General features: G+C 40.5%; 1 long non-coding RNA gene across 1 annotated transcript in view; it reads right to left on the bottom strand.

Moving 5' to 3' along the window:
- Window positions 1–18,541, bottom strand: part of LOC310714024 — a 497,831-nt gene that overhangs the window by 95,402 nt on the left and 383,888 nt on the right. The window contains exon 2 of the long non-coding RNA XR_014529528.1: window positions 18,005–18,128. This is a non-coding gene — a long non-coding RNA (uncharacterized lncRNA). The remainder of the gene's footprint in view (window positions 1–18,004; window positions 18,129–18,541) is intronic.

The following is an 18,541-nucleotide window of genomic DNA, read 5'->3' as shown; positions in this document are numbered from 1 at the left end:
TGCTTATGTTGCCAGTTGGTATATGTTCATATGCCATGGCATTAGCATACATCTGGAGTTCTTGCACTTCTCAATGATTGCAGGCCCTTCTCGATTAGGCTAGCCAATCTGTGTCAAGCCTTTATTTCCTCTGTGAACTTGCAATGAATCCTCACTCTCATTGAACAGTTCCTGTTGAATGAAGTAAACACATAGTTAGAGGGTATTGGCAGAACGTGAACTGAATCACAGCTCTTGGTAATGTAGGTTTTCAATTGCATTGCAGGCACCACCTTTGATAATTACACAAGAGTTGTGACTGCTCTAAGAAGAACGTTGGTAGCATCCAAAGTGGTCTTTATCCCATGGCTGTGTGGGCTGCTTATTAGAAGAGTTTTAAAACTTGGTAAACTGATCTGGTTTTTTTCTGCTCAAGCATGTTTGCCATGCAGCCTTTATTATGCTCACATTAATGGTTGTGGGCTACTGCTCTGTATAGGTTCGCTCTCAGTACTAATGGTGTCATTTTCATAAAGCGTGTCACTGTTATGCAGGTTCAGTATGACCAGAAAATAACAAGGAAGTCAGGAAAGTGAAGAGGATCCACTTAGAGCCTGAGAGGTTGAGGATTTTGACACTTGCAAAAGCTAATTCATGCAACTCCGCTATTCATGGGATTATATTAATTGTCAAGTGATATTTCCTCTACCATAAGATTTCATCTATCAGTGGCCTTCTGGGTGATGTTAATAGAATCATAGGATTGTTGAGTTGGAAGGGATTCTGAGGGTCATCTAGTCCAACCCCCTGCAATGAAGAAATCTCAACTAAAGCATCCATGACAGATGGTCATCCAGCCTCTGCTTTAAAACTTCCAAGGAAGGAAAACCCACCACCTTCCAAGGCAGTCCATTCCACTGTCACTCAGCTCTTACTATCAGAAAGTTCTTTCTGATGTTTACTCAGAATCTCCTTTCCTCTAACTTGAATCCATTGGTTCAGGTCCTGGCCTCCAGAGCAGGAGAAAACAAGCTTGCTTCAAGCTTGAGGAGGGCAACCAAGATGATCAAGGGGCTGGAAACCAAGCCTTATGCTTAGCCTGTAGAAGAGGAGACTGAGATGATATATGACAGCCATCTTTAAATATCTCAAGGACTATCACATGGAAGACGGAAGAATCATTCATCCAGTTTACAAATCCTGCCTCCATCTTGTGTAAGTGCTCCACTGTTGAGGGGACAGTTTTCCCAGGCTGGTAACATCAGGAGCTGCAGCTTATCTGCTCAGCAACTCTGCACTTACCGCAGTTCAGACCCCATGAGCTTGTGTACATAGGATGACATTTTCCACTTCAGTGCTGCTCACTTACCTTGGAGAGCTCCTTTCCACCTCTGCTGCCACACAACAGCAGCCACTAGTTTCGCTTAGTGAAGCACTTGAATTTGGCAAAATCTACTGTATTATATTTTGGAAAGTTGTTTGTTTGCTATGCATTTGGACCCCTCTAAACATATTATAGCTACGTTTTGCATGGTGATTCCTGAGATCAAGGAACAGGTTCCTGCCTATGTATGGATACAATTGGACACAATTGTGAATCAAAATGGTGGGCTGACCCTTTCAAAACTGTACCATTTTTAACCACTAGTTCCAAATCTGTAGCAATTTTGGGGGGCGTTTCTTAGAATTCCCAGGCAAAGCTGCTAGTTAAATATCAAAGAGGGAGGCAGCCCACCTTTAGCAAAGGGGGAAAGAAAATTGAAGCTTGAGCCAATATTTTATTCACTGTTATGCCTGTGTGTCATATAGCTTATAAAGCCACACAGATTATGAAAACAGTGAGAAACTTCTATACTATATCAGTCTCCATCTGGAATTGGCTATGTGAGGGGAGTAATTTGCCAGTTTCAAGTCATAAAGATTTTCAGCTCATTAATCCTGGCTTTTCCATACCTCTGTATTTGCAAAATGAAGTTAGGAACACTTTTGGTACGATATGGTAGAAATATCTTATGTTTAAGGGCAAACTGTCATGCTGAGTCCCAAGCCATTTTTATCTGAAGGTCTTCCACCAGAGAAATATTAGCTTTGACAGGATTTCCTCTTCTATCTCATTATACTCAGAGCCAGCCCGCAGGGATGTATCTTTTTCTCCCTCCTCCTCATTCTCTCCTACAGGGAAGGAAGAAAGAACCAGATAGAAATGAAGACCCCCTTCCCTGAAAAATCAGTTTCTGTGAAACTGGAATCCCTGCTGCTAACAGGCAGTACTGGCAGCAAAAGCCATGTTACTCTATTTTCTCCCCTTTAAGTGATAGACTTCTATCCCTCAAAAGGAAGAGCACCAAATTGTTCGGCTTGCCCAGCTGTTTTCCAATTACCTCTTCCCAATATGCCAGGCTTTATTCATCATTTCACTTCCTGGCATGGCTTTCCAAGTTATGGTGTGGCTGTTGGCATTCATTATATGTTCCCCCAATGTCATTTCTAAAAAGTATTATAAATGTAGTAATGCTGTACGTGCCTCATGACAAGTATGATTTGTGAAATGTGTTTTTTTTAAAAAAAAAAACTTTCCCACCTTAATTTACAACTTCTTTGGATTTCCGTATCCTCCTTCCCCCACCCTTCGCCACAGGATGATGAAGTGGGTTTTGTGCTCATCAGTGTCTGTGAGTTTTCTTACCTATGGTGAGTTCACAAACTGCGTGACGGCTGCAAAGAAGGGCCACATCACATTTCAACAGGTAAACTTGAGCTATGTAGACCTGAAAGAAACTTTGTTCCAGAAATTCTCCCCTGTGAATTTTAATATTGGATATTTTATGGATATTCAATATTTGCCACATATTCACCAAATATTTGTTACCTATATCTGAAATATATATATCTGAAAGCAGAGACATCACCTTGCCAACAAAGGTCCACATAGTTAAAGTCATGGTTTTCCTAGTAGTGATGTATGGAAGTGAGAGCTGGACCATAAAGAAGGCTGATCGCCGAAGAATTGATGCTTTTGAATTATGGTGCTGGAGGAGACTCTTGAGAGTCCCATGGACTGTAAGAAGATCAAATGTATCCATTCTTAAGGAAATCAGCCCTGAGTGCTCACTGGAAGGACAGATCGTGAAGCGAAGAGAAGACTCCCTGAAAAAGACCCTGATGTTGGGAAAGATGGAGGGCACAAGAAGAAGGGAACGACAGAGGACAAGATGGTTGGACAGTGTTCTCGAAGCTACAAACATGAGTCTGACCAAACTGCGGGAGGCAGTGGAAGACAGGAGTGCCTGGCGTGCTCTGATCCATGGGGTCATGAACAGTCGGACACGACTAAATGACTAAACAACTACAACATATCTGAAATACAGTGGTACCTTGGTTTAAGAACAGCTTAGTTTGTGAACAACTTGGATTAAGAACACTGCAAACCCAGAAGTAGGTATTTTGGTTTGTGAACTTTGCCTTGGAAGCAGAACATGTTCCGCTTCCTGTTGCATGTGTTCCATTTGTAAATTGAGTCCCCCGCTGTTATGGGGAAGAACACCTTGGTTTAAGAATGCTTTGTTTAAGAATGGAGTTCTGGAACGGATTAAGTTCGTAAACCAAGGTACCACTGTACTGTGATTTTTTTCCACTATCATCACTGCCTGATATCTGAAAATACCTGAGATGCAATTGCAATGCTATTTTATACATCACTGTATTTCACGGTTGATGTGCAATAGTATTTAGCATTTAGCAACTGACGTACAATGGTATTCAAATCATTTGACAGCATTTCATATTAACAGTATTTAGATGCTCTGGGTATCTTGCCTTCCAAAAGCTGAAGCCAGCACTTCCTATGAGGATCCACTTGTCTCAAAAGACAAGCCTTCTTAATTCACTTATGCCCACTACTGTAAGTAAACAATCTTATGAGTATTAATAAAAAGAGCCTGTTTAACATGTCACAGAGAAAGGGTTTCATTAGAAGAGAATTATGCAATCCCATATTTTGCAAGTACTCAAAATTAATTCCTTCTGTGGAGGGTGTGCAGGGGCACTTGTGTATTACCTCCCATAAACAAATGAAGCGAAATCAGATAAGTGGAAATAGCACTAAGGTGCTATAATGTCAGGACAAATCACTCCAAGCTTTAATTATGCATTACCTATAAGAAAGGGAAGCCGTGTTTACAGTTGCAGTGTCTGTATTTCAGAGCCAAAGCAGGGAACTTAATCAACAAGCTGGGTTAAAGCCTCAGCTGTGACTGTAATAAAACCGAGGCAGATGAGAGGAGGGCTTGAAACGTGGTTCTCCTTCCAGCTCACTGATTCTGGAGTCATCCAGAGACTATCCTGGTCCTTCATGCCAGTTATAGTAGCCTCCTCTTTTTCAACAATACAGCTGAGGGTGGCTAGAAAAGTTCTGTTCTGGGGCAGGCTAAATTTCCCCCAGGAAATACCCTTCAGGTCACGGATGGTAGGGAGCAGCACAGATTACTAGCTGTTCATTATGGCACTGGATGCAGAAAATAGCTTCATACCACTGGCAAACAACAACATTTTGTGCCCCATGGAGCTTCTCATTACTGATACACCTTTAGACACAGGTGCAAGCAAATATGTAGATGCATACATGTACAAATACACATATGTAAACCCAAAATTGTTGTCTCAGAAATTCACAGACCAAACAGCTTTATATAATGCCCATATTTTTTTCTGTCATGTGCCAATGACACATCCTACAGATGTTGTTAGACTGCAGCTATAATAATAATAATAATAATAATAATAATAATAATAATAATAAATTTTATTTATATCCCGCCCTCCCCGGCCGAAGCTGGGCTCAGGGCGGCTAACAACAATAAAACAGTACAGTATGACAGCTAATCATAGCCTATGATAGCTAATCATTGCCCAAGCCGGCTGGGGTTGATGTGTATTGTAGTCTGACAGCATCTGGAAGGTGCCACATTGGCTATCCCTGGCATATACCTTTCTGGGAGAACAAATGCTTCATGACCTCACATGAAGGCCCAGGAAACAGTAACAGTAGCAAGTCCCACTGTTTGCTTACGACTGCATGAATGGTAACTGTTTTAAAATAAGAAGGAGACTGTAAGAAGAACTGCAGCAGAGCAGATGATCTATCTTACCCAGCATTCAGTTTCTAACAATAGGTAGTCAGATGCTTTATGAATCACCAATAGTGAATGCAAAGATTCTCTGACAGCTCTCTTCAGTTGAGGATCTTGGCTGTTGATTTGCAGAGCCAAATACACTCAGTTTATTGTGTTGTGGTGTATCTCAAAGCAGAAAGTGCTGTGCTTTGAGGTCTGGCTTCATCTGTCATGCCATATCATGTCACTTAACTCCGTGCAAGTAAAGCATACGACGCTGTGTGGCTTATCACCACCCAGATAAAAGATGACATGACAAGCAGGTGCTGTTCCAGTGGAAAGAATGTTAGACCTTGTTCGGAACCACAAAGACACCTCAGCTGTGAAACGAAATTTTTTTTCTTGCAGGAGGAGCAGAGCAAGTGAGCAGGATAGCTGCAAGGGTTAGAAACCATATTGTACTGCAGCGAACACAAGGCTTTTGAAAACCTTACTTCATTTCAGCCAACTTTCCCTTTTGTTCTCCACAGTGACAATAATTGCAGATATATTTCCTTTGTATTTTTTCCTTTTCAGAAAAAAGCTCCAAGGTCAAGCAGTGCCTGCGTTCCTAGGAGGCTTGGTTCACCTACTGTACTCTATTATGTTCTTTATGTGAATGCAACCCTAGGAACAGTCAAGGTGCACCATGTTATGCCCTTTTATAATATCTAATGGGACTAAAGAGGCTTTGCAATTATTTACTCTTAACTGGATCCTGAATGTACAAAGATTTATATGTTAGACCCTTTATACAACTTGGAACAGGAGGAGGCAATCATTTTTCTGTCAGGGACACAACCCCTTGGGAGTTAAGCTGTGTGCTGCAACTAGAACCCAAGATGGGTGGGGCAGCCTCCTCTCCTCCCCCCCACCCGGCATCCTGTCCCTCTCTAGCACAGTGGTTAGAGTGTTGGACTAGGACCAGGAGACCAAGGGTCAAATCTCAATTTGGCCAAGAAGTTCTCTAGGTGGGCCTGTCATTGCCTCTCAGTCTAAGCTATCCAAGCTTTGTTGTGAAGATAATATGTGGAGGGGGAGAACCATGTACACCAACTTGAGATCCTATGAGGAAAGATGGGATATATGAGAGAGCATGCTGGAACATCCTTCCACATGTGCTTTGGGAAATGCCCACTTGATTTATTTTATTTTATTTTATTTTTTGTAAATAATTTTTAAATTGATTTTCTTCTTTCCACAATAAGTAATAATTCCACAAATAACATCAAAAACAGTTCCCCCCCTCCCCATATATACATTTATCCTTTCAACACTATCTCTTGTGAGATTCTTAAAATTTCACGACTTCCCTCCATTCCCACTTCTGGTTCCTTATATATAACAAATTCTTCTGCATTTCTATATCTACGCTTAACCCATTATTATATCCTTCATTATCCAAATTTCTGGTACCGGTAATTATCCAAGCGTTTAGTCGAAGCCTGCTAATGTTTCAAATTATTTACAGTATTTTGGCACATTTACAATAAATGTTTCCCACTCTTTTTAAAACTTCTCATGATCATAGTCTCTGAGCTTTGCTGTCAGTTTTGCTATCTCTGCATAGTCCGTAAGTTTGATTTGCCATTCTTCTTTTGTTGGTATCATTTCTTACTTCCATCTTTGAGCTAACAGGATCCGGGCTGCTGTTGTGGCGTACATAAATGTCCTGTTCTGTTATTTGGGTAGTTCAGCTCCCATTAATCCTATTAAGGAAGCTTCTGGTTTTTTAACAAAAGTCATTTTGAACATTTTTTTTCAATTCATTACAAATCGGAAGATGCCCACTTGAAATGCCTACTGAACACTTACTTATTAATAATCAGCTGTTAACAATGGCATCCCTATGCTGTTGTAAGACCTGTTTTACTGTGCGATGCTGTGCAAATTTACTCAGAACACAAGGACATGCCACTGTGTTATCAAATGTTTATTTCATCATGTGCTTTAGCATTTTTGCATTATAAATGCACTTTGAATCTATGCCATTCCGATTTTGTAAATGAAGAAATGAAAACACAAAGCAGCGCTGAACTACTCTGCCTTCTAACCTTTTTTATGAAGGTGATCTTCTGGAGAAAGTGTATTTCATTTGAAATCAGTTCCTTCTAATTCCCACATAAGTGGGAATAATTTTTTTTCTTGGTTTTAAGTACCTTTCATTGGTAGCATGTCAGATGCCCAAGGTTTTGCATTGTTCAGTGGGTTTTTTTGTTTGTAGCTATGTTTGATGGAACCAGCTACCAAATGAAAGTGTGTATCTAGATTTCCTTGCAGAAATAGTCATGTTGTTATTTTGAAATGCATTATTTTATACCTGTAGAAGTATGAACACACATGGTCTATTTAGTTTCTTTTGCTCTTTCTTGGCATGCACAATATCTTTGATAATATCGGAGTGAATAGTGTGAAACACACTTAACACCAGTGCTTTTTTTCTGGGGGTACTCAAGGATACACAGTACTGGCACCTTTCCCTCCTAAATGTTAAAAGTGTGGCACTTACTGTTAGTGGCAGGGTGTGTTTTCATGGCACCCAGGCATGCTGGAGAGATGAGGCACAGAGGCCAGTGTGTGTCAGGCTTCAAGGAATCCAATCCCTCCTAAGGATGATGTGGGTATTTCAGGAAAAAATGACACTAGTAGTAGAGTTTCTATGATAGGAACAATTTATATTTGACTTTTATGTGTTGTTGGGAAATATTTTGAATACAGTCATTGTATGAATGCATCCTCTATTCATGAGGAAGCTTTTTGCTGTCAGTGCAAACATTTTAATATATTTTCTGGCAGCAAAGACGAAACAAAACAAAACAAAAGTTTTCCACTTACATGTTTGATTCTTAGTCCATTAGGTTACAAAGGGAACTCAACAACACCGGCCAAGGAAATCTCCCAACCCCAGTAGGCCAGAGTGGTAATATGATAACCTCTGATGCTTAAAGGAGCAGCTGGGTATCCTTTCTGGCCACAGACCACCATTGGCCTCAATGCCATCACTTTCATAGACCTGTGTCTGAGCTCATTCCACTGTAGACCTTTCATGCAACTATGTAATACCCTCCAACATTTCTCAGATGGAAATAGGGACATTTCTCACTCCTGATCCTCCACAACCCCCCATTTTTGTCACACATGCCCTTGCAGAGCATTTCCTATTGGGCAACAGGCAACTGCCACCACCAATACAACCAACAGGACACAGCACACACATGCTCCGCCATCCTAAGAAAACCCCTTACTCCCAATTTTATTTCATTTTAATTTTTGGTAGATTTACCAAAAGAAAAAGAAAAACCAATAAATACATTTTAGAAAGGGGCAAGATTAGACGTGGATGCACAATGCATCTTTTTCTTCCTTTTTTAAAATCAAGACTCCTTGCACTCTTCTCCACTGTCGCTTTCTTTTCTCCAAACGTGCCCCAGTCCTCTGCCTGGGGCACTGGCAGGGAAAATAGGGACATTCCAGGATCAAATTAGAAACCAGGATAGCTTTCATAAATTCCGGGACAGTCCCTGGAAAATCAGGGTACTGGGAGGGTATGCTATGCAGCAAATGCCATGCCATGCAGATTCATGGATACTGTAGAAACACCAACTTTGATCTAAACACCAACATTTATCATTCTGTATATCTCCCTCTGGGGACCCTACTAGTCTGACTTCCTAAACTGATTTCCACTGAAAGTAATTTGTAACTGTTTACTTTTAGTATATTTAAAGTAATTTGTAACTGTTTACTTTTAGTATATTTCTAGTTTGGTCTAAGATACGATGTTGCATCACAATCCTCAGAGAAGTTCTCACGAAGGCACTTGATTAAAATACAGTGGTACCTCGGGTTACAAACGCTTCAGGTTACATACGCTTCAGGCTACACACTCCGCTAACCCAGAAATAGTGCTTCAGGTTAAGAACTTTGCTTCAGGATGAGAACAGAAATTGTGCTCCAACGGCGCAGCAGCAGCAGGAGGCCCCATTAGCTAAAGTGGTGCTTCAGGTTAAGAACGGTTTCAGGTTAAGTACGGACCTCTGGAACGAATTAAGTACTTAACCCGAGGTACCACTGTAACGGGAGTGGATAATAGCACAGCACACGACTCATTTAAATGGGATTTGACCGGGGGCTAGCTTCCAACAGATTCTGCTGGAAACCTTAAATTGCGCTATTTTTTGCCATTAGAGATGTTAAATCAGTTTCTGGCTTTTCTATATACAAACACTTAATTTTTATATTACTGCTAAAAGTGTAATAAACAGAAAAGTGTAATAAACAGAATTTGCAGTAACCACCATTCTTGATTAGAAGTGACCTTGAGAGCTGTATGTGCAACACAGTTACAGATGCGTTTAAATAATTACAGTTGGGCAAGAACACAAAAGCTCCCAGATAATAGTGCGAAGTGTAACTGGCTAATCTTATAAGATATTAAGCCATTTTATACACAGCATATTCTACCTGGAGTCACACATTAAATTATACATGTACTGTCTTTTGAAAGGCATCCTCTGGCATGTTTTCTTTTATCCGATTGCCTGCTACTTTGATGGCAAACACTGAGGACCTGGTCTGAGCTCATCTTAGGCCTCAAGCCTTGAGCTCTTTTCAAAGTCTTCTTAAGGCTTAAATTTAAAGCTGAAGGTTGAGAGGATCACATTGGATAGGAGGAACTATGCACACCACCTTGAACTCAGAGGAAAGACAAGATAAAAATACAATAACTGATTATATTTAGAAAGGGGAGAAATAGGAAGCAAAAGAGGAATATCTTTGTAGTAGTGGGAATAGTATGGACCTACCGTAACTCTATAGAATGGGGCTTTAAGTTGTGGTGGTGGTGGTTTTTTTTTTAAAAAAAACCCAACTCCTAAAAGGCCTTTGAAAGCATAATTTCTAAGTTTATAATTATGGGGAGAAATTGGGGCAAATAAATCACTTTGCAGTAGAACACCAGACAAATGCATGGTAGAGACAAACAATCACTGCCTCCTCCTTTACAGACTCTCTTGGGTGCTAAGATCAGCAGTGGGGACTCTCTAGGCAGTTCCAGAGCTTCACACCGGCTTCTTGTGTTATAGGATTGTTCCCTAGATAACAAATTCACAGTTGAATAAAAGCCATCCAAGCCTTTTATCAAATTGGAACTGAACAAATGTCACCGTATTTCACATATATATCAAGTTACTTCCCTCTTTTCAGACCTCGTTACTGACACCCTTCCTATTTGTATAGCGTTCTTTCCCAGCATACAGATCATATTGTTTTTTAAATAAACACACACACACACAAATTAACTGCTCCCCCACTTTCCCAAAGCACATCCACTTGTTATAGGGTTATTATTCAGCTGCTGCATAGGAGACATGATTTGGACAGAAAGAGGGTTAATGGGGACAAGAAAGACTGCTTAAAGTCACTGGCCAAGTGTGCCTTTTGGATACTTTGGCTGTGTACATACTATTTGCTTAAAAGGCAATTAGTTCATTCTTTATCGCAATACATATCAAAGCAGGTTTGAAGGAAAAGCACATCAAAATGCAGTATTTCCTAAGAAACAGCAAGATAAATTCAGGATAGGTATGGATTGCAGCTAATGTCTTAGGTACACAGCCTCTCAAACCAGTGGGAGAGTGCACTGGATGCAGAATAAATGGGAGTGTGTACACAGCTGATGTCAGAAAAAAGCTGATGAGCCAGAACGTCTGGAAGATGCTTTTCTCAATTGTCAGGCTATAGCTGAATCTTCCTTGAGGATTCTGAATGGGGATGATGTAATTTAGAGCTGCTGCCAGATGGGTGTTTATTGTGAAATTGCTGCTGCTCACGCATGCATGCAAGCATTTTGCAAGCATTATGCAACACTCACACACAACACTGTTGGCATCTAAATGCCAACTTATATCCCACCCCACCCCCCTTTAAACTGGATTGATCCTTTCTGGGGAAAATCCAATAAGATGTGTTAAAAAAACCACACAACTGCTATCAATGACCTTGTAAATTAAGCCCTATACAAAACTGCCCTAAGTGTGCATATGACTGTAAATAATAATAGTAGTAGTAGTAGTAGTAGTAGTAGTAGTAGTAATAATAATAATAATAATAATAATAATAATAATAATAATAATTGTCATTGAAGTTAGTTTCCTGCACTTCTCATTCCCTGCTGATGCTATAAATAAAATGTCAAGCTAGTTCAAAACATCACATCCATTTCACCTCTTTATTCCTGGGTTTGGCTGCAATAATCTTTTAAGATTGTTCAGTTATTAAGATAGTCTATATCTCCCACTTCTATTTTTATTACAAAATTCATAGAAGTGTCAGTTGTGAAGGTAAGCTGTGCTGTGGCTGAAGTGGTTTTTTTTTGGGGGGGGAGTGTAAATTAGGGAGTATCGCATTAAAATGTGAAGCAAGCCCAAATGTCCCCCATCTCTAGGAAGGCAGAGTCTCACTCAGGAAGGAGGCTATTGTAACTGGGGAAGAGTGTTAGGTGGATTTTTCTACAGCCTCCCCAACCTTCAGTGATTAATAGGGTTTCTCTGGTCTGACAGGAAGGCTAAGAAGAAAGTACAGTCTGCTCCTTAAAAGCACAAGGAAAGCTGTCTAAGCTCTGAGGGATCTGAGACTCTGAGAGTGTGGCAGGTGGTTTACGGTACACAACCTCAGTTTTAATAATATTGACCAGACACACAAGTATACAATTCAAGGCCATGGTCATATAACATACTCCAAGATCTCTGAGGAACGCCACTGAGATGAGTAGGAAAAAATATGAATATATGAACACATATATTTTCAGAGAATATAAGCCCAAACTAGGACAGCAGGACCATGTGTCCTGGCTTGTCCTCTGACCTGCTGCCCTCAACTTTTGCTTCATGAAGCACCTCCATTACCTTTTCTTGTGGTGTTGGGAAACATTATCCATGCCACAAGACATGTGCGACTCCAGTTTTGTGAACCTGTACAAGACCAAAAGTTTCTGCCATGACTGTAACAACTACTGTGGAATCTCCCTTCTAAGTACTGTGAGGAAAGCCTTCACCCATATAGTTCTCAGCAGATGACCACAGTGTGGCTTTAGAGCTCAAAGGTCAACAGTCCACATAACCAGATGCCTTTATCTGCTCCAGCCACAACAAAACATGTCTCTCCCATATCAGTCTCTACAGCCACAGCAGCTGAAACTCTTTAACTCACACCTGAAGGTGCCTTTTTCCATTGTCTTGCAAGACTGATGAGTGCCAACCAACCAACTAACCAGTAAGCCCAAGTGACCCCCCCCCCATGGGCAACCACAATTTGGGAAATAATTACTTTCTTTGGATAAAATAGCTCACAAAATAGGAAGGTTTTTAACTTAGAAAACCTATTATTGCCCCCCATGCTATTTTCACCAGTTTAATGGTATGAATAAAACCTGGCTTTGCTTTGACAGCACTGAGAGGAATTAGTAATAATAACAGGTTTTTATTAGGCGCAGAAATTTTTAAAATGAGTTTTAAAAATTCAATTCATGTCGGAAGTACATGCTAATGAAAAGTGGCTAATTAGTTTTAAGATAATTGGTAGAGACAGTTCAAAGTATCTAAGTATGTTAGACCTCTTCGCTTGCACTTTACACTCAATTTTACATGAAGGAGGAGGGGGCAGATTTCAATTTTATATGCTAGCAGAGATCTAAGCAATTAATTTATTACTATCATTTTTAATCAATAGAGCATTTCTTACATTCGGTGAGCAAATATAGCTATGTTGTTAAATAAATTTACGATTGGTAGGTTTCAGAATGGGTGGGGGAATGTCTAAGGAAATAGAGCAGGCTTCCTCAACCTCGGCCCTCCAGATGTTTTCAGACTACAATTCCCAGCATCCCTGATCACTGGTCCTGCTAGCTAGGGATCATGGGAGTTGAAGGCCAAAAACATCTGGAGGGCTGAGGTTGAGGAAGCCTGAAATAGAGCAAGGATACTATTGGCAGCTTACTCCTTTCAAATGAAGGTGAATTTCCAGAGACTAAAAACAGGATCCAAATGGTCTAGAGTATATACCCAAATGCTCACAAATGATTTTGCCCTCAGCATTCCCAATTTCTTATATGATGGGAGAAATACAGTGGTACCTCGGATTACAGACGCTTCAGGTTACAGATTTCGCTAACCCAGAAATAGTACCTCGGGTTAAGAACTTTACTTCAGGATGAGAACAGAAATCATGCTCCTGCAGCGCAGCAGCAGTGGGAGGCCCCATTAGCTAAAGTGGTGCTTCAGGTTAAGAACAGTTTCAGGTTAAGAACGGACCTCTGGAACGAATTAAGTACTTAACCCGAGGTACCACTGTACACTAATTCAGGGCCACCTAAGTCCCTGGTATATCATTTTCTGGTTGCATGACCAGAAACCTTTACATGGCAGTAAAGGATGATCACCAAGCCCCATTTACCTCAGGAGATGGGAAACTTGTGGCAGTAAAGGATGATGACCAAGCCCCATTTACCTCAGGAGATGGGAAGCTTGTGGCCTTCCAAATGCTGTTGGACTCTTAAGTCCCATCATCTGTGAGCGTGTGGTTGGGGCCGATGGGAGTTGAAGTCCAAGAGCATCTGAAACAACCACAAGTCCCCCATCCTTGATTTCCCACCACCCATTCACCTTTGACCAGTCTTCAAGCAATACAACACACATGTGTTTACCTGTCTTAAGCACCTTATTTTTTGGGGTGGGGGTGGGGAGTCCTAGCTAGTGGTCCCCCATGGCTCACATGCACAGCTTGTTCTTGACAAGGAAATGTATGTTCAGTACTACGGGCTCAATTTTGTAGAACTCCCTTCCAGTTGCGTTATTGTGTCATTCTGTGTTAGCCAAAGGATGAGATTGCAATATATCTTCTTTTAGTGCCCCACTCCAATTCATTTGGCAGGTTCTTCTTCTTCACATTCATACAATCCTTTATTTATTGTCATTAAGCAGCCAATCAAGCTCTCATGCATGATTTAACACACTTTTAACTACTTCTCAGTTCTGGAAAGCAGTTCATTACAGCTGATGAATGACCCCACCCAATGTTTCTATCCCCTTAATATCTGCCTGCGGCTCCAGTCCATTTTTAAAGATGAGAGATAGGAAACAATTCTTAATTTCAAAAAACAAAATTGTGGCACATTTGTGTTGAAGCTTGTTTTCAATATTAACTGCCCTCTGTAGTGCAAGGAAAACAATAAATGATTTAACCAGATTTCTAGTGCATGGAAGCTTTTTAAAACTTATTTTTGAAATGCTTATTTTTAATTTTTTAATTTTTTTGCTTTCTGATGCATTTGCAAGATAGTTCCAGCTGTTAATAGGACTATTCTAATGGTTAACAATGTTTCCAGTTCAGTCAAATAGACCGTTCTAATTTATTAAGACAATTTGAATCACCCTAGAGCCAATTTCCAATGCCATTCTCCGGGTACTGTTGCTCCTGTAGCTTAAATGACACTATCCACTCACAAGCATGACATATAAAAGACTCAAGATAACCCCAAAGTTGGCTGAAGCGCAAAAAAACTTTAGGGGCAGGAAGCCTAAAGGAGTCAGGAGACCCCAAACAGCCCATGCTCAGTGCCCATAGAATGATCCTTGACTGTTGACCAGGGTGTGAGAAGGAGGGGTGGCTGAAAGCTGGGAGGGAGAAAGGAAAAGAAGGAGAAGGAGACAGAGGTAAGAGAGAGCTGTCTTATTGTTAGGATATGTCATTTCTTGTTGAGTGGCCATTTACACTTTCCCAGGGACAATAGTGAGTGCTACCCATAGAAATCAACAAATAAATCCAAGATTTTAATGCATGCTGTCAGTGTGTCTGTCCCTACCTCCCCAAGAAAACTCCAAATGGAGCTGTTCAAGGTTTATTATCATTAAATGTCAGTCATAATCCTGGCCCTGTCAAACAGTTAAAGAGTCAGATTGAGCTATCAACCAGATTAGTCTAGTAATAATACACCCCACCATGTTTAGTACATGAAAGAAAGAAAGAAAGAAAGAAAGAAAGAAAGAAAGAAAGAAAACCAGCTTCCAAAAGAAGTAAGTGGGCAAAAAATCCCTACTTTGCCATAAGGTGACCACACTAGTCATACTATGAGAGAAGAAGGGAGGTTGGGTACAAGACAAAATGGATGGTGATGAGGAGGAGAGCTCAGGCTATGGAACAGGGATTTTATTTTATTTTATTATTTTATTAAGCCACTTGGAATGCCTTTGAAAAAAGTGTAATACAAATTGCAACAACACCTTAAAAGAGAATCTCCCAAGCCATGCTTTGAAGAAGGGATTACTGTATTTTTCGCTCTATAAGACACACTTTTTCCCTTCTAAAAAGTAAGGGGAAATGTGTGTGCGTCTTATGGAGCGAATGAAGGCTGCGCGGCTATCCCAGAAGCCAAATCCCTCTTGCTGTTCTGGCTTCTGGGATTTAGAATATTTTTTTTCTTGTTTTCCTCCTCCGAAAACTAGGTGCGTCCTATGGTCTGGTGCGTCTTATAGAGCGAACAATGGCAATTAGACTTTTGAACTCACAGCAGCTTTTACCATCTTGCTTTGCTCCGCTCAACACACACTCTGCAATATCCTAAACTGAGAATTAGCAAAGGAAATGTTTTTACTCTATGCATGTTCTCTCTGCCTCCCTCCACTGTGGGAAGCCCATCTAGTCAATTTGGCTATATCCATCACTGTGGTAATCATGCTACATTATGCAAAGCTTTGGGGAGTCAGAAAAGATGATAAATTATTTTATATGGAATATTGCACATTACTAGGTCATCAATTAGTGTTAAGCCAGCAATCTCTGGGGCAGTTTAAAAAACTGGTCTAATTGACACTTCTCCCTTGCTCCCCCCTTAGTATCATACACATGTATATTATATCTTGGAATAAGTGGGCATTTATTACTCAACCCACCCAAGAGTAAGCGAAGCTGAGTAATTCAAAATGTAATTGGTTTTTATGGAGAGCAAAGGAGGGGGAAATCTGAGAAGCCATGGCATACAGATACTAATGTGTTGTCCTCTGTGTATGCAGATGCATAACTCCAGATGGCCCCATGCCAGGAACCTCCCAGCCTTTGCATTAATGCAATAATAAATATTTATGCATTTCTGCATTAGGCCATATCCCACGATAAATATGATTTATGCTGTTTGCTCTACAGATGCAGTTTCCCTTTTTTTGCTGAAGAAACAAAAAAATAGAATGAAAAATTACATTATGAAAGTTTTTCAGGTCTGTTGTTAAGGCACCCAATAAAGCTCTGCAGCTACTCAGCCCCCTAATATTTCTGAATGGGGATGTGGGTGGGGAATTTGCATTTTCTTTTTGTCCAAATTGCATTCTTAGTTCATCATCATTCACTTGCAACTAAGCTTTCCCAAGCTCCCGTCTATTCTGGGGTTTCTTTTGATGCCTTCATTAATTTTTGAAGGCAAACTAAGCTTTTGAAGATAGGTTAATATGGAAGTGGAAACAATTTACCCAGTGATCTCTGGGTATTTTAAAATGCAAATATTTTAGGCAGCTTTGAAGGCAGTTGTAAATAAGCCCACAAAAGTTACTACTAGCCTTCACCCCCCCTTTATTTTACTAGCCTTCTAAGAGGGATGCTGGCTTGTGTTTCCATGCTGGCCACTGGCCAATGAGGAATAGAAACCTTTTCAAATAGATTTTCCCCTATTGTGGTATTATACAATACAAACAAAATCAATATATGGTAAAATAAAAACACGGGGAAAGAATGAGAAAATATAAAACAGCAAAACAATTCTCATTAGACAGAAGACTCAGTTTAAACCAATACGATCAACACAAAAAGTGACTACCCTAGAGGGGGAATTCTGCAGTTGTGATGCCACCACTGAGAAGGCCCCTTCCATGGTTACTACCAGGCATATCTGCAACAGGTGGGCTTCCAAAGTTGATCTCAGGAAACAGCCAAGCTCTTATGGACTTAGGTGACATAAAGGACTGTATTGAAGATTGCTACACCTTAATGAGCACATGGCTTGTTTATAAAGAGCAATAAATTAGAAGCTGGAGAAAACAGCTGAGTCCCATTTGAGTATTGTTGCACTCCATAATTGTTGCACTCCATCACCTGAACCCTTTCTCATTTTTCCATTTGATGTGCATATTTACAGTATATGCATGCCTGTCCTGCCTTTCTGCATGTCCATGATGTTATTAGGATTGCAAATTGCACTGTAATTACTGGGAAATTTGTGTGAAGGGGAAAGGAGTTTCTTAAAGGAATAATTAGAATTGACAAGAGTTTGTAACATTATTATAAATGTATTCCAAACCACTAATACAAAACAATAGGTATATTCATTTGGAATGATGCTGATCATATTCACACCATGCATTTAAATTGCTCTCATACCACTTTAGTTGTGGCTTCAAATATTCACGAAAACTATAGTTCGCTAAGTGTCACATGTCCAGATTTTCCTGGATGTTACCAGGATTTCAAAGGCAGAAATGATATCCGGGGGGGGGGGGGGTGTTCTGAAATGTGTCGCTTTGTCCTGGATCTCAGGCAAGTCAATCGAAAAAGCACATTTTTTGTCGTTTTTGTAAGAAAAACCTCAACAATTTTGGGGTTTGTCTTTAAAAAGTGAACAACGTTTGGGGGTGTCCTGGTTTTTACTTTTTGAAATATGGCAACCCTCAACAATTCTCAGTGCCCTTAACAAACTAGAAGAGAAGGAGGAGGAGGAGTTTGGATTTGATATCCCACTTTATCAATACCCAAAGGAGTCTCAAAGTGGCTAACAATCCCCTTTCCCTCCCCCCCCTCACAACAAACACTCTGTGAGGTGAGTGAGCCTGAGAGACTTCAGAGAAGTGAGACTAGCCCAAGGTCACCCAGCAGCTGCATGTGGAGGAGTGGAGACATGAACCTGGTTCACCAGATTACGAGTCCACCGCTCTTAACCACTACACCACACTGGCTCTACAGCTATTTGGGGTATAACAGTGCTTTAAATGGAAGGAGTGGATGTGATCACAGATAAAATGGGTTTCGCCATATATTTCCCAATTATTCTAATAGGGAATTCCTGTTCAGAAGTTATACCAATGCATGAGTAGCCACACCTCCAATGTGATGCATGTACCCTAGTGTTCATGTGTACAACGCAAATGTCTATAAGGCAGGGAGGGGAGCTTTGGCCCATTCCATGATATCTCTGGGTCCCAGCAGGGCTAGCAGTCATGACTCCACTCACCACTTATGTTTTGGTCTTATACATGGGTAGGCAAACTAAGGCCCAACTGTTTTCAAAATCGGCCCGTGAACAGTCTGGGAATCAGTGTGTTTTTACATAAGCAGAATGTGCCCTTTTATTTAAAATGCATCTCTGGGTTATTTGT

Source organism: Podarcis liolepis (assembly GCF_965112155.1).
Source record: "Podarcis liolepis genome assembly, chromosome: 8".
Classification (NCBI taxonomy): Eukaryota; Metazoa; Chordata; class Lepidosauria; order Squamata; family Lacertidae; genus Podarcis; species Podarcis liolepis.
Note: the sequence above shows the minus strand (reverse complement) of the source record. Positions and strands in the feature narration are given on the sequence as shown.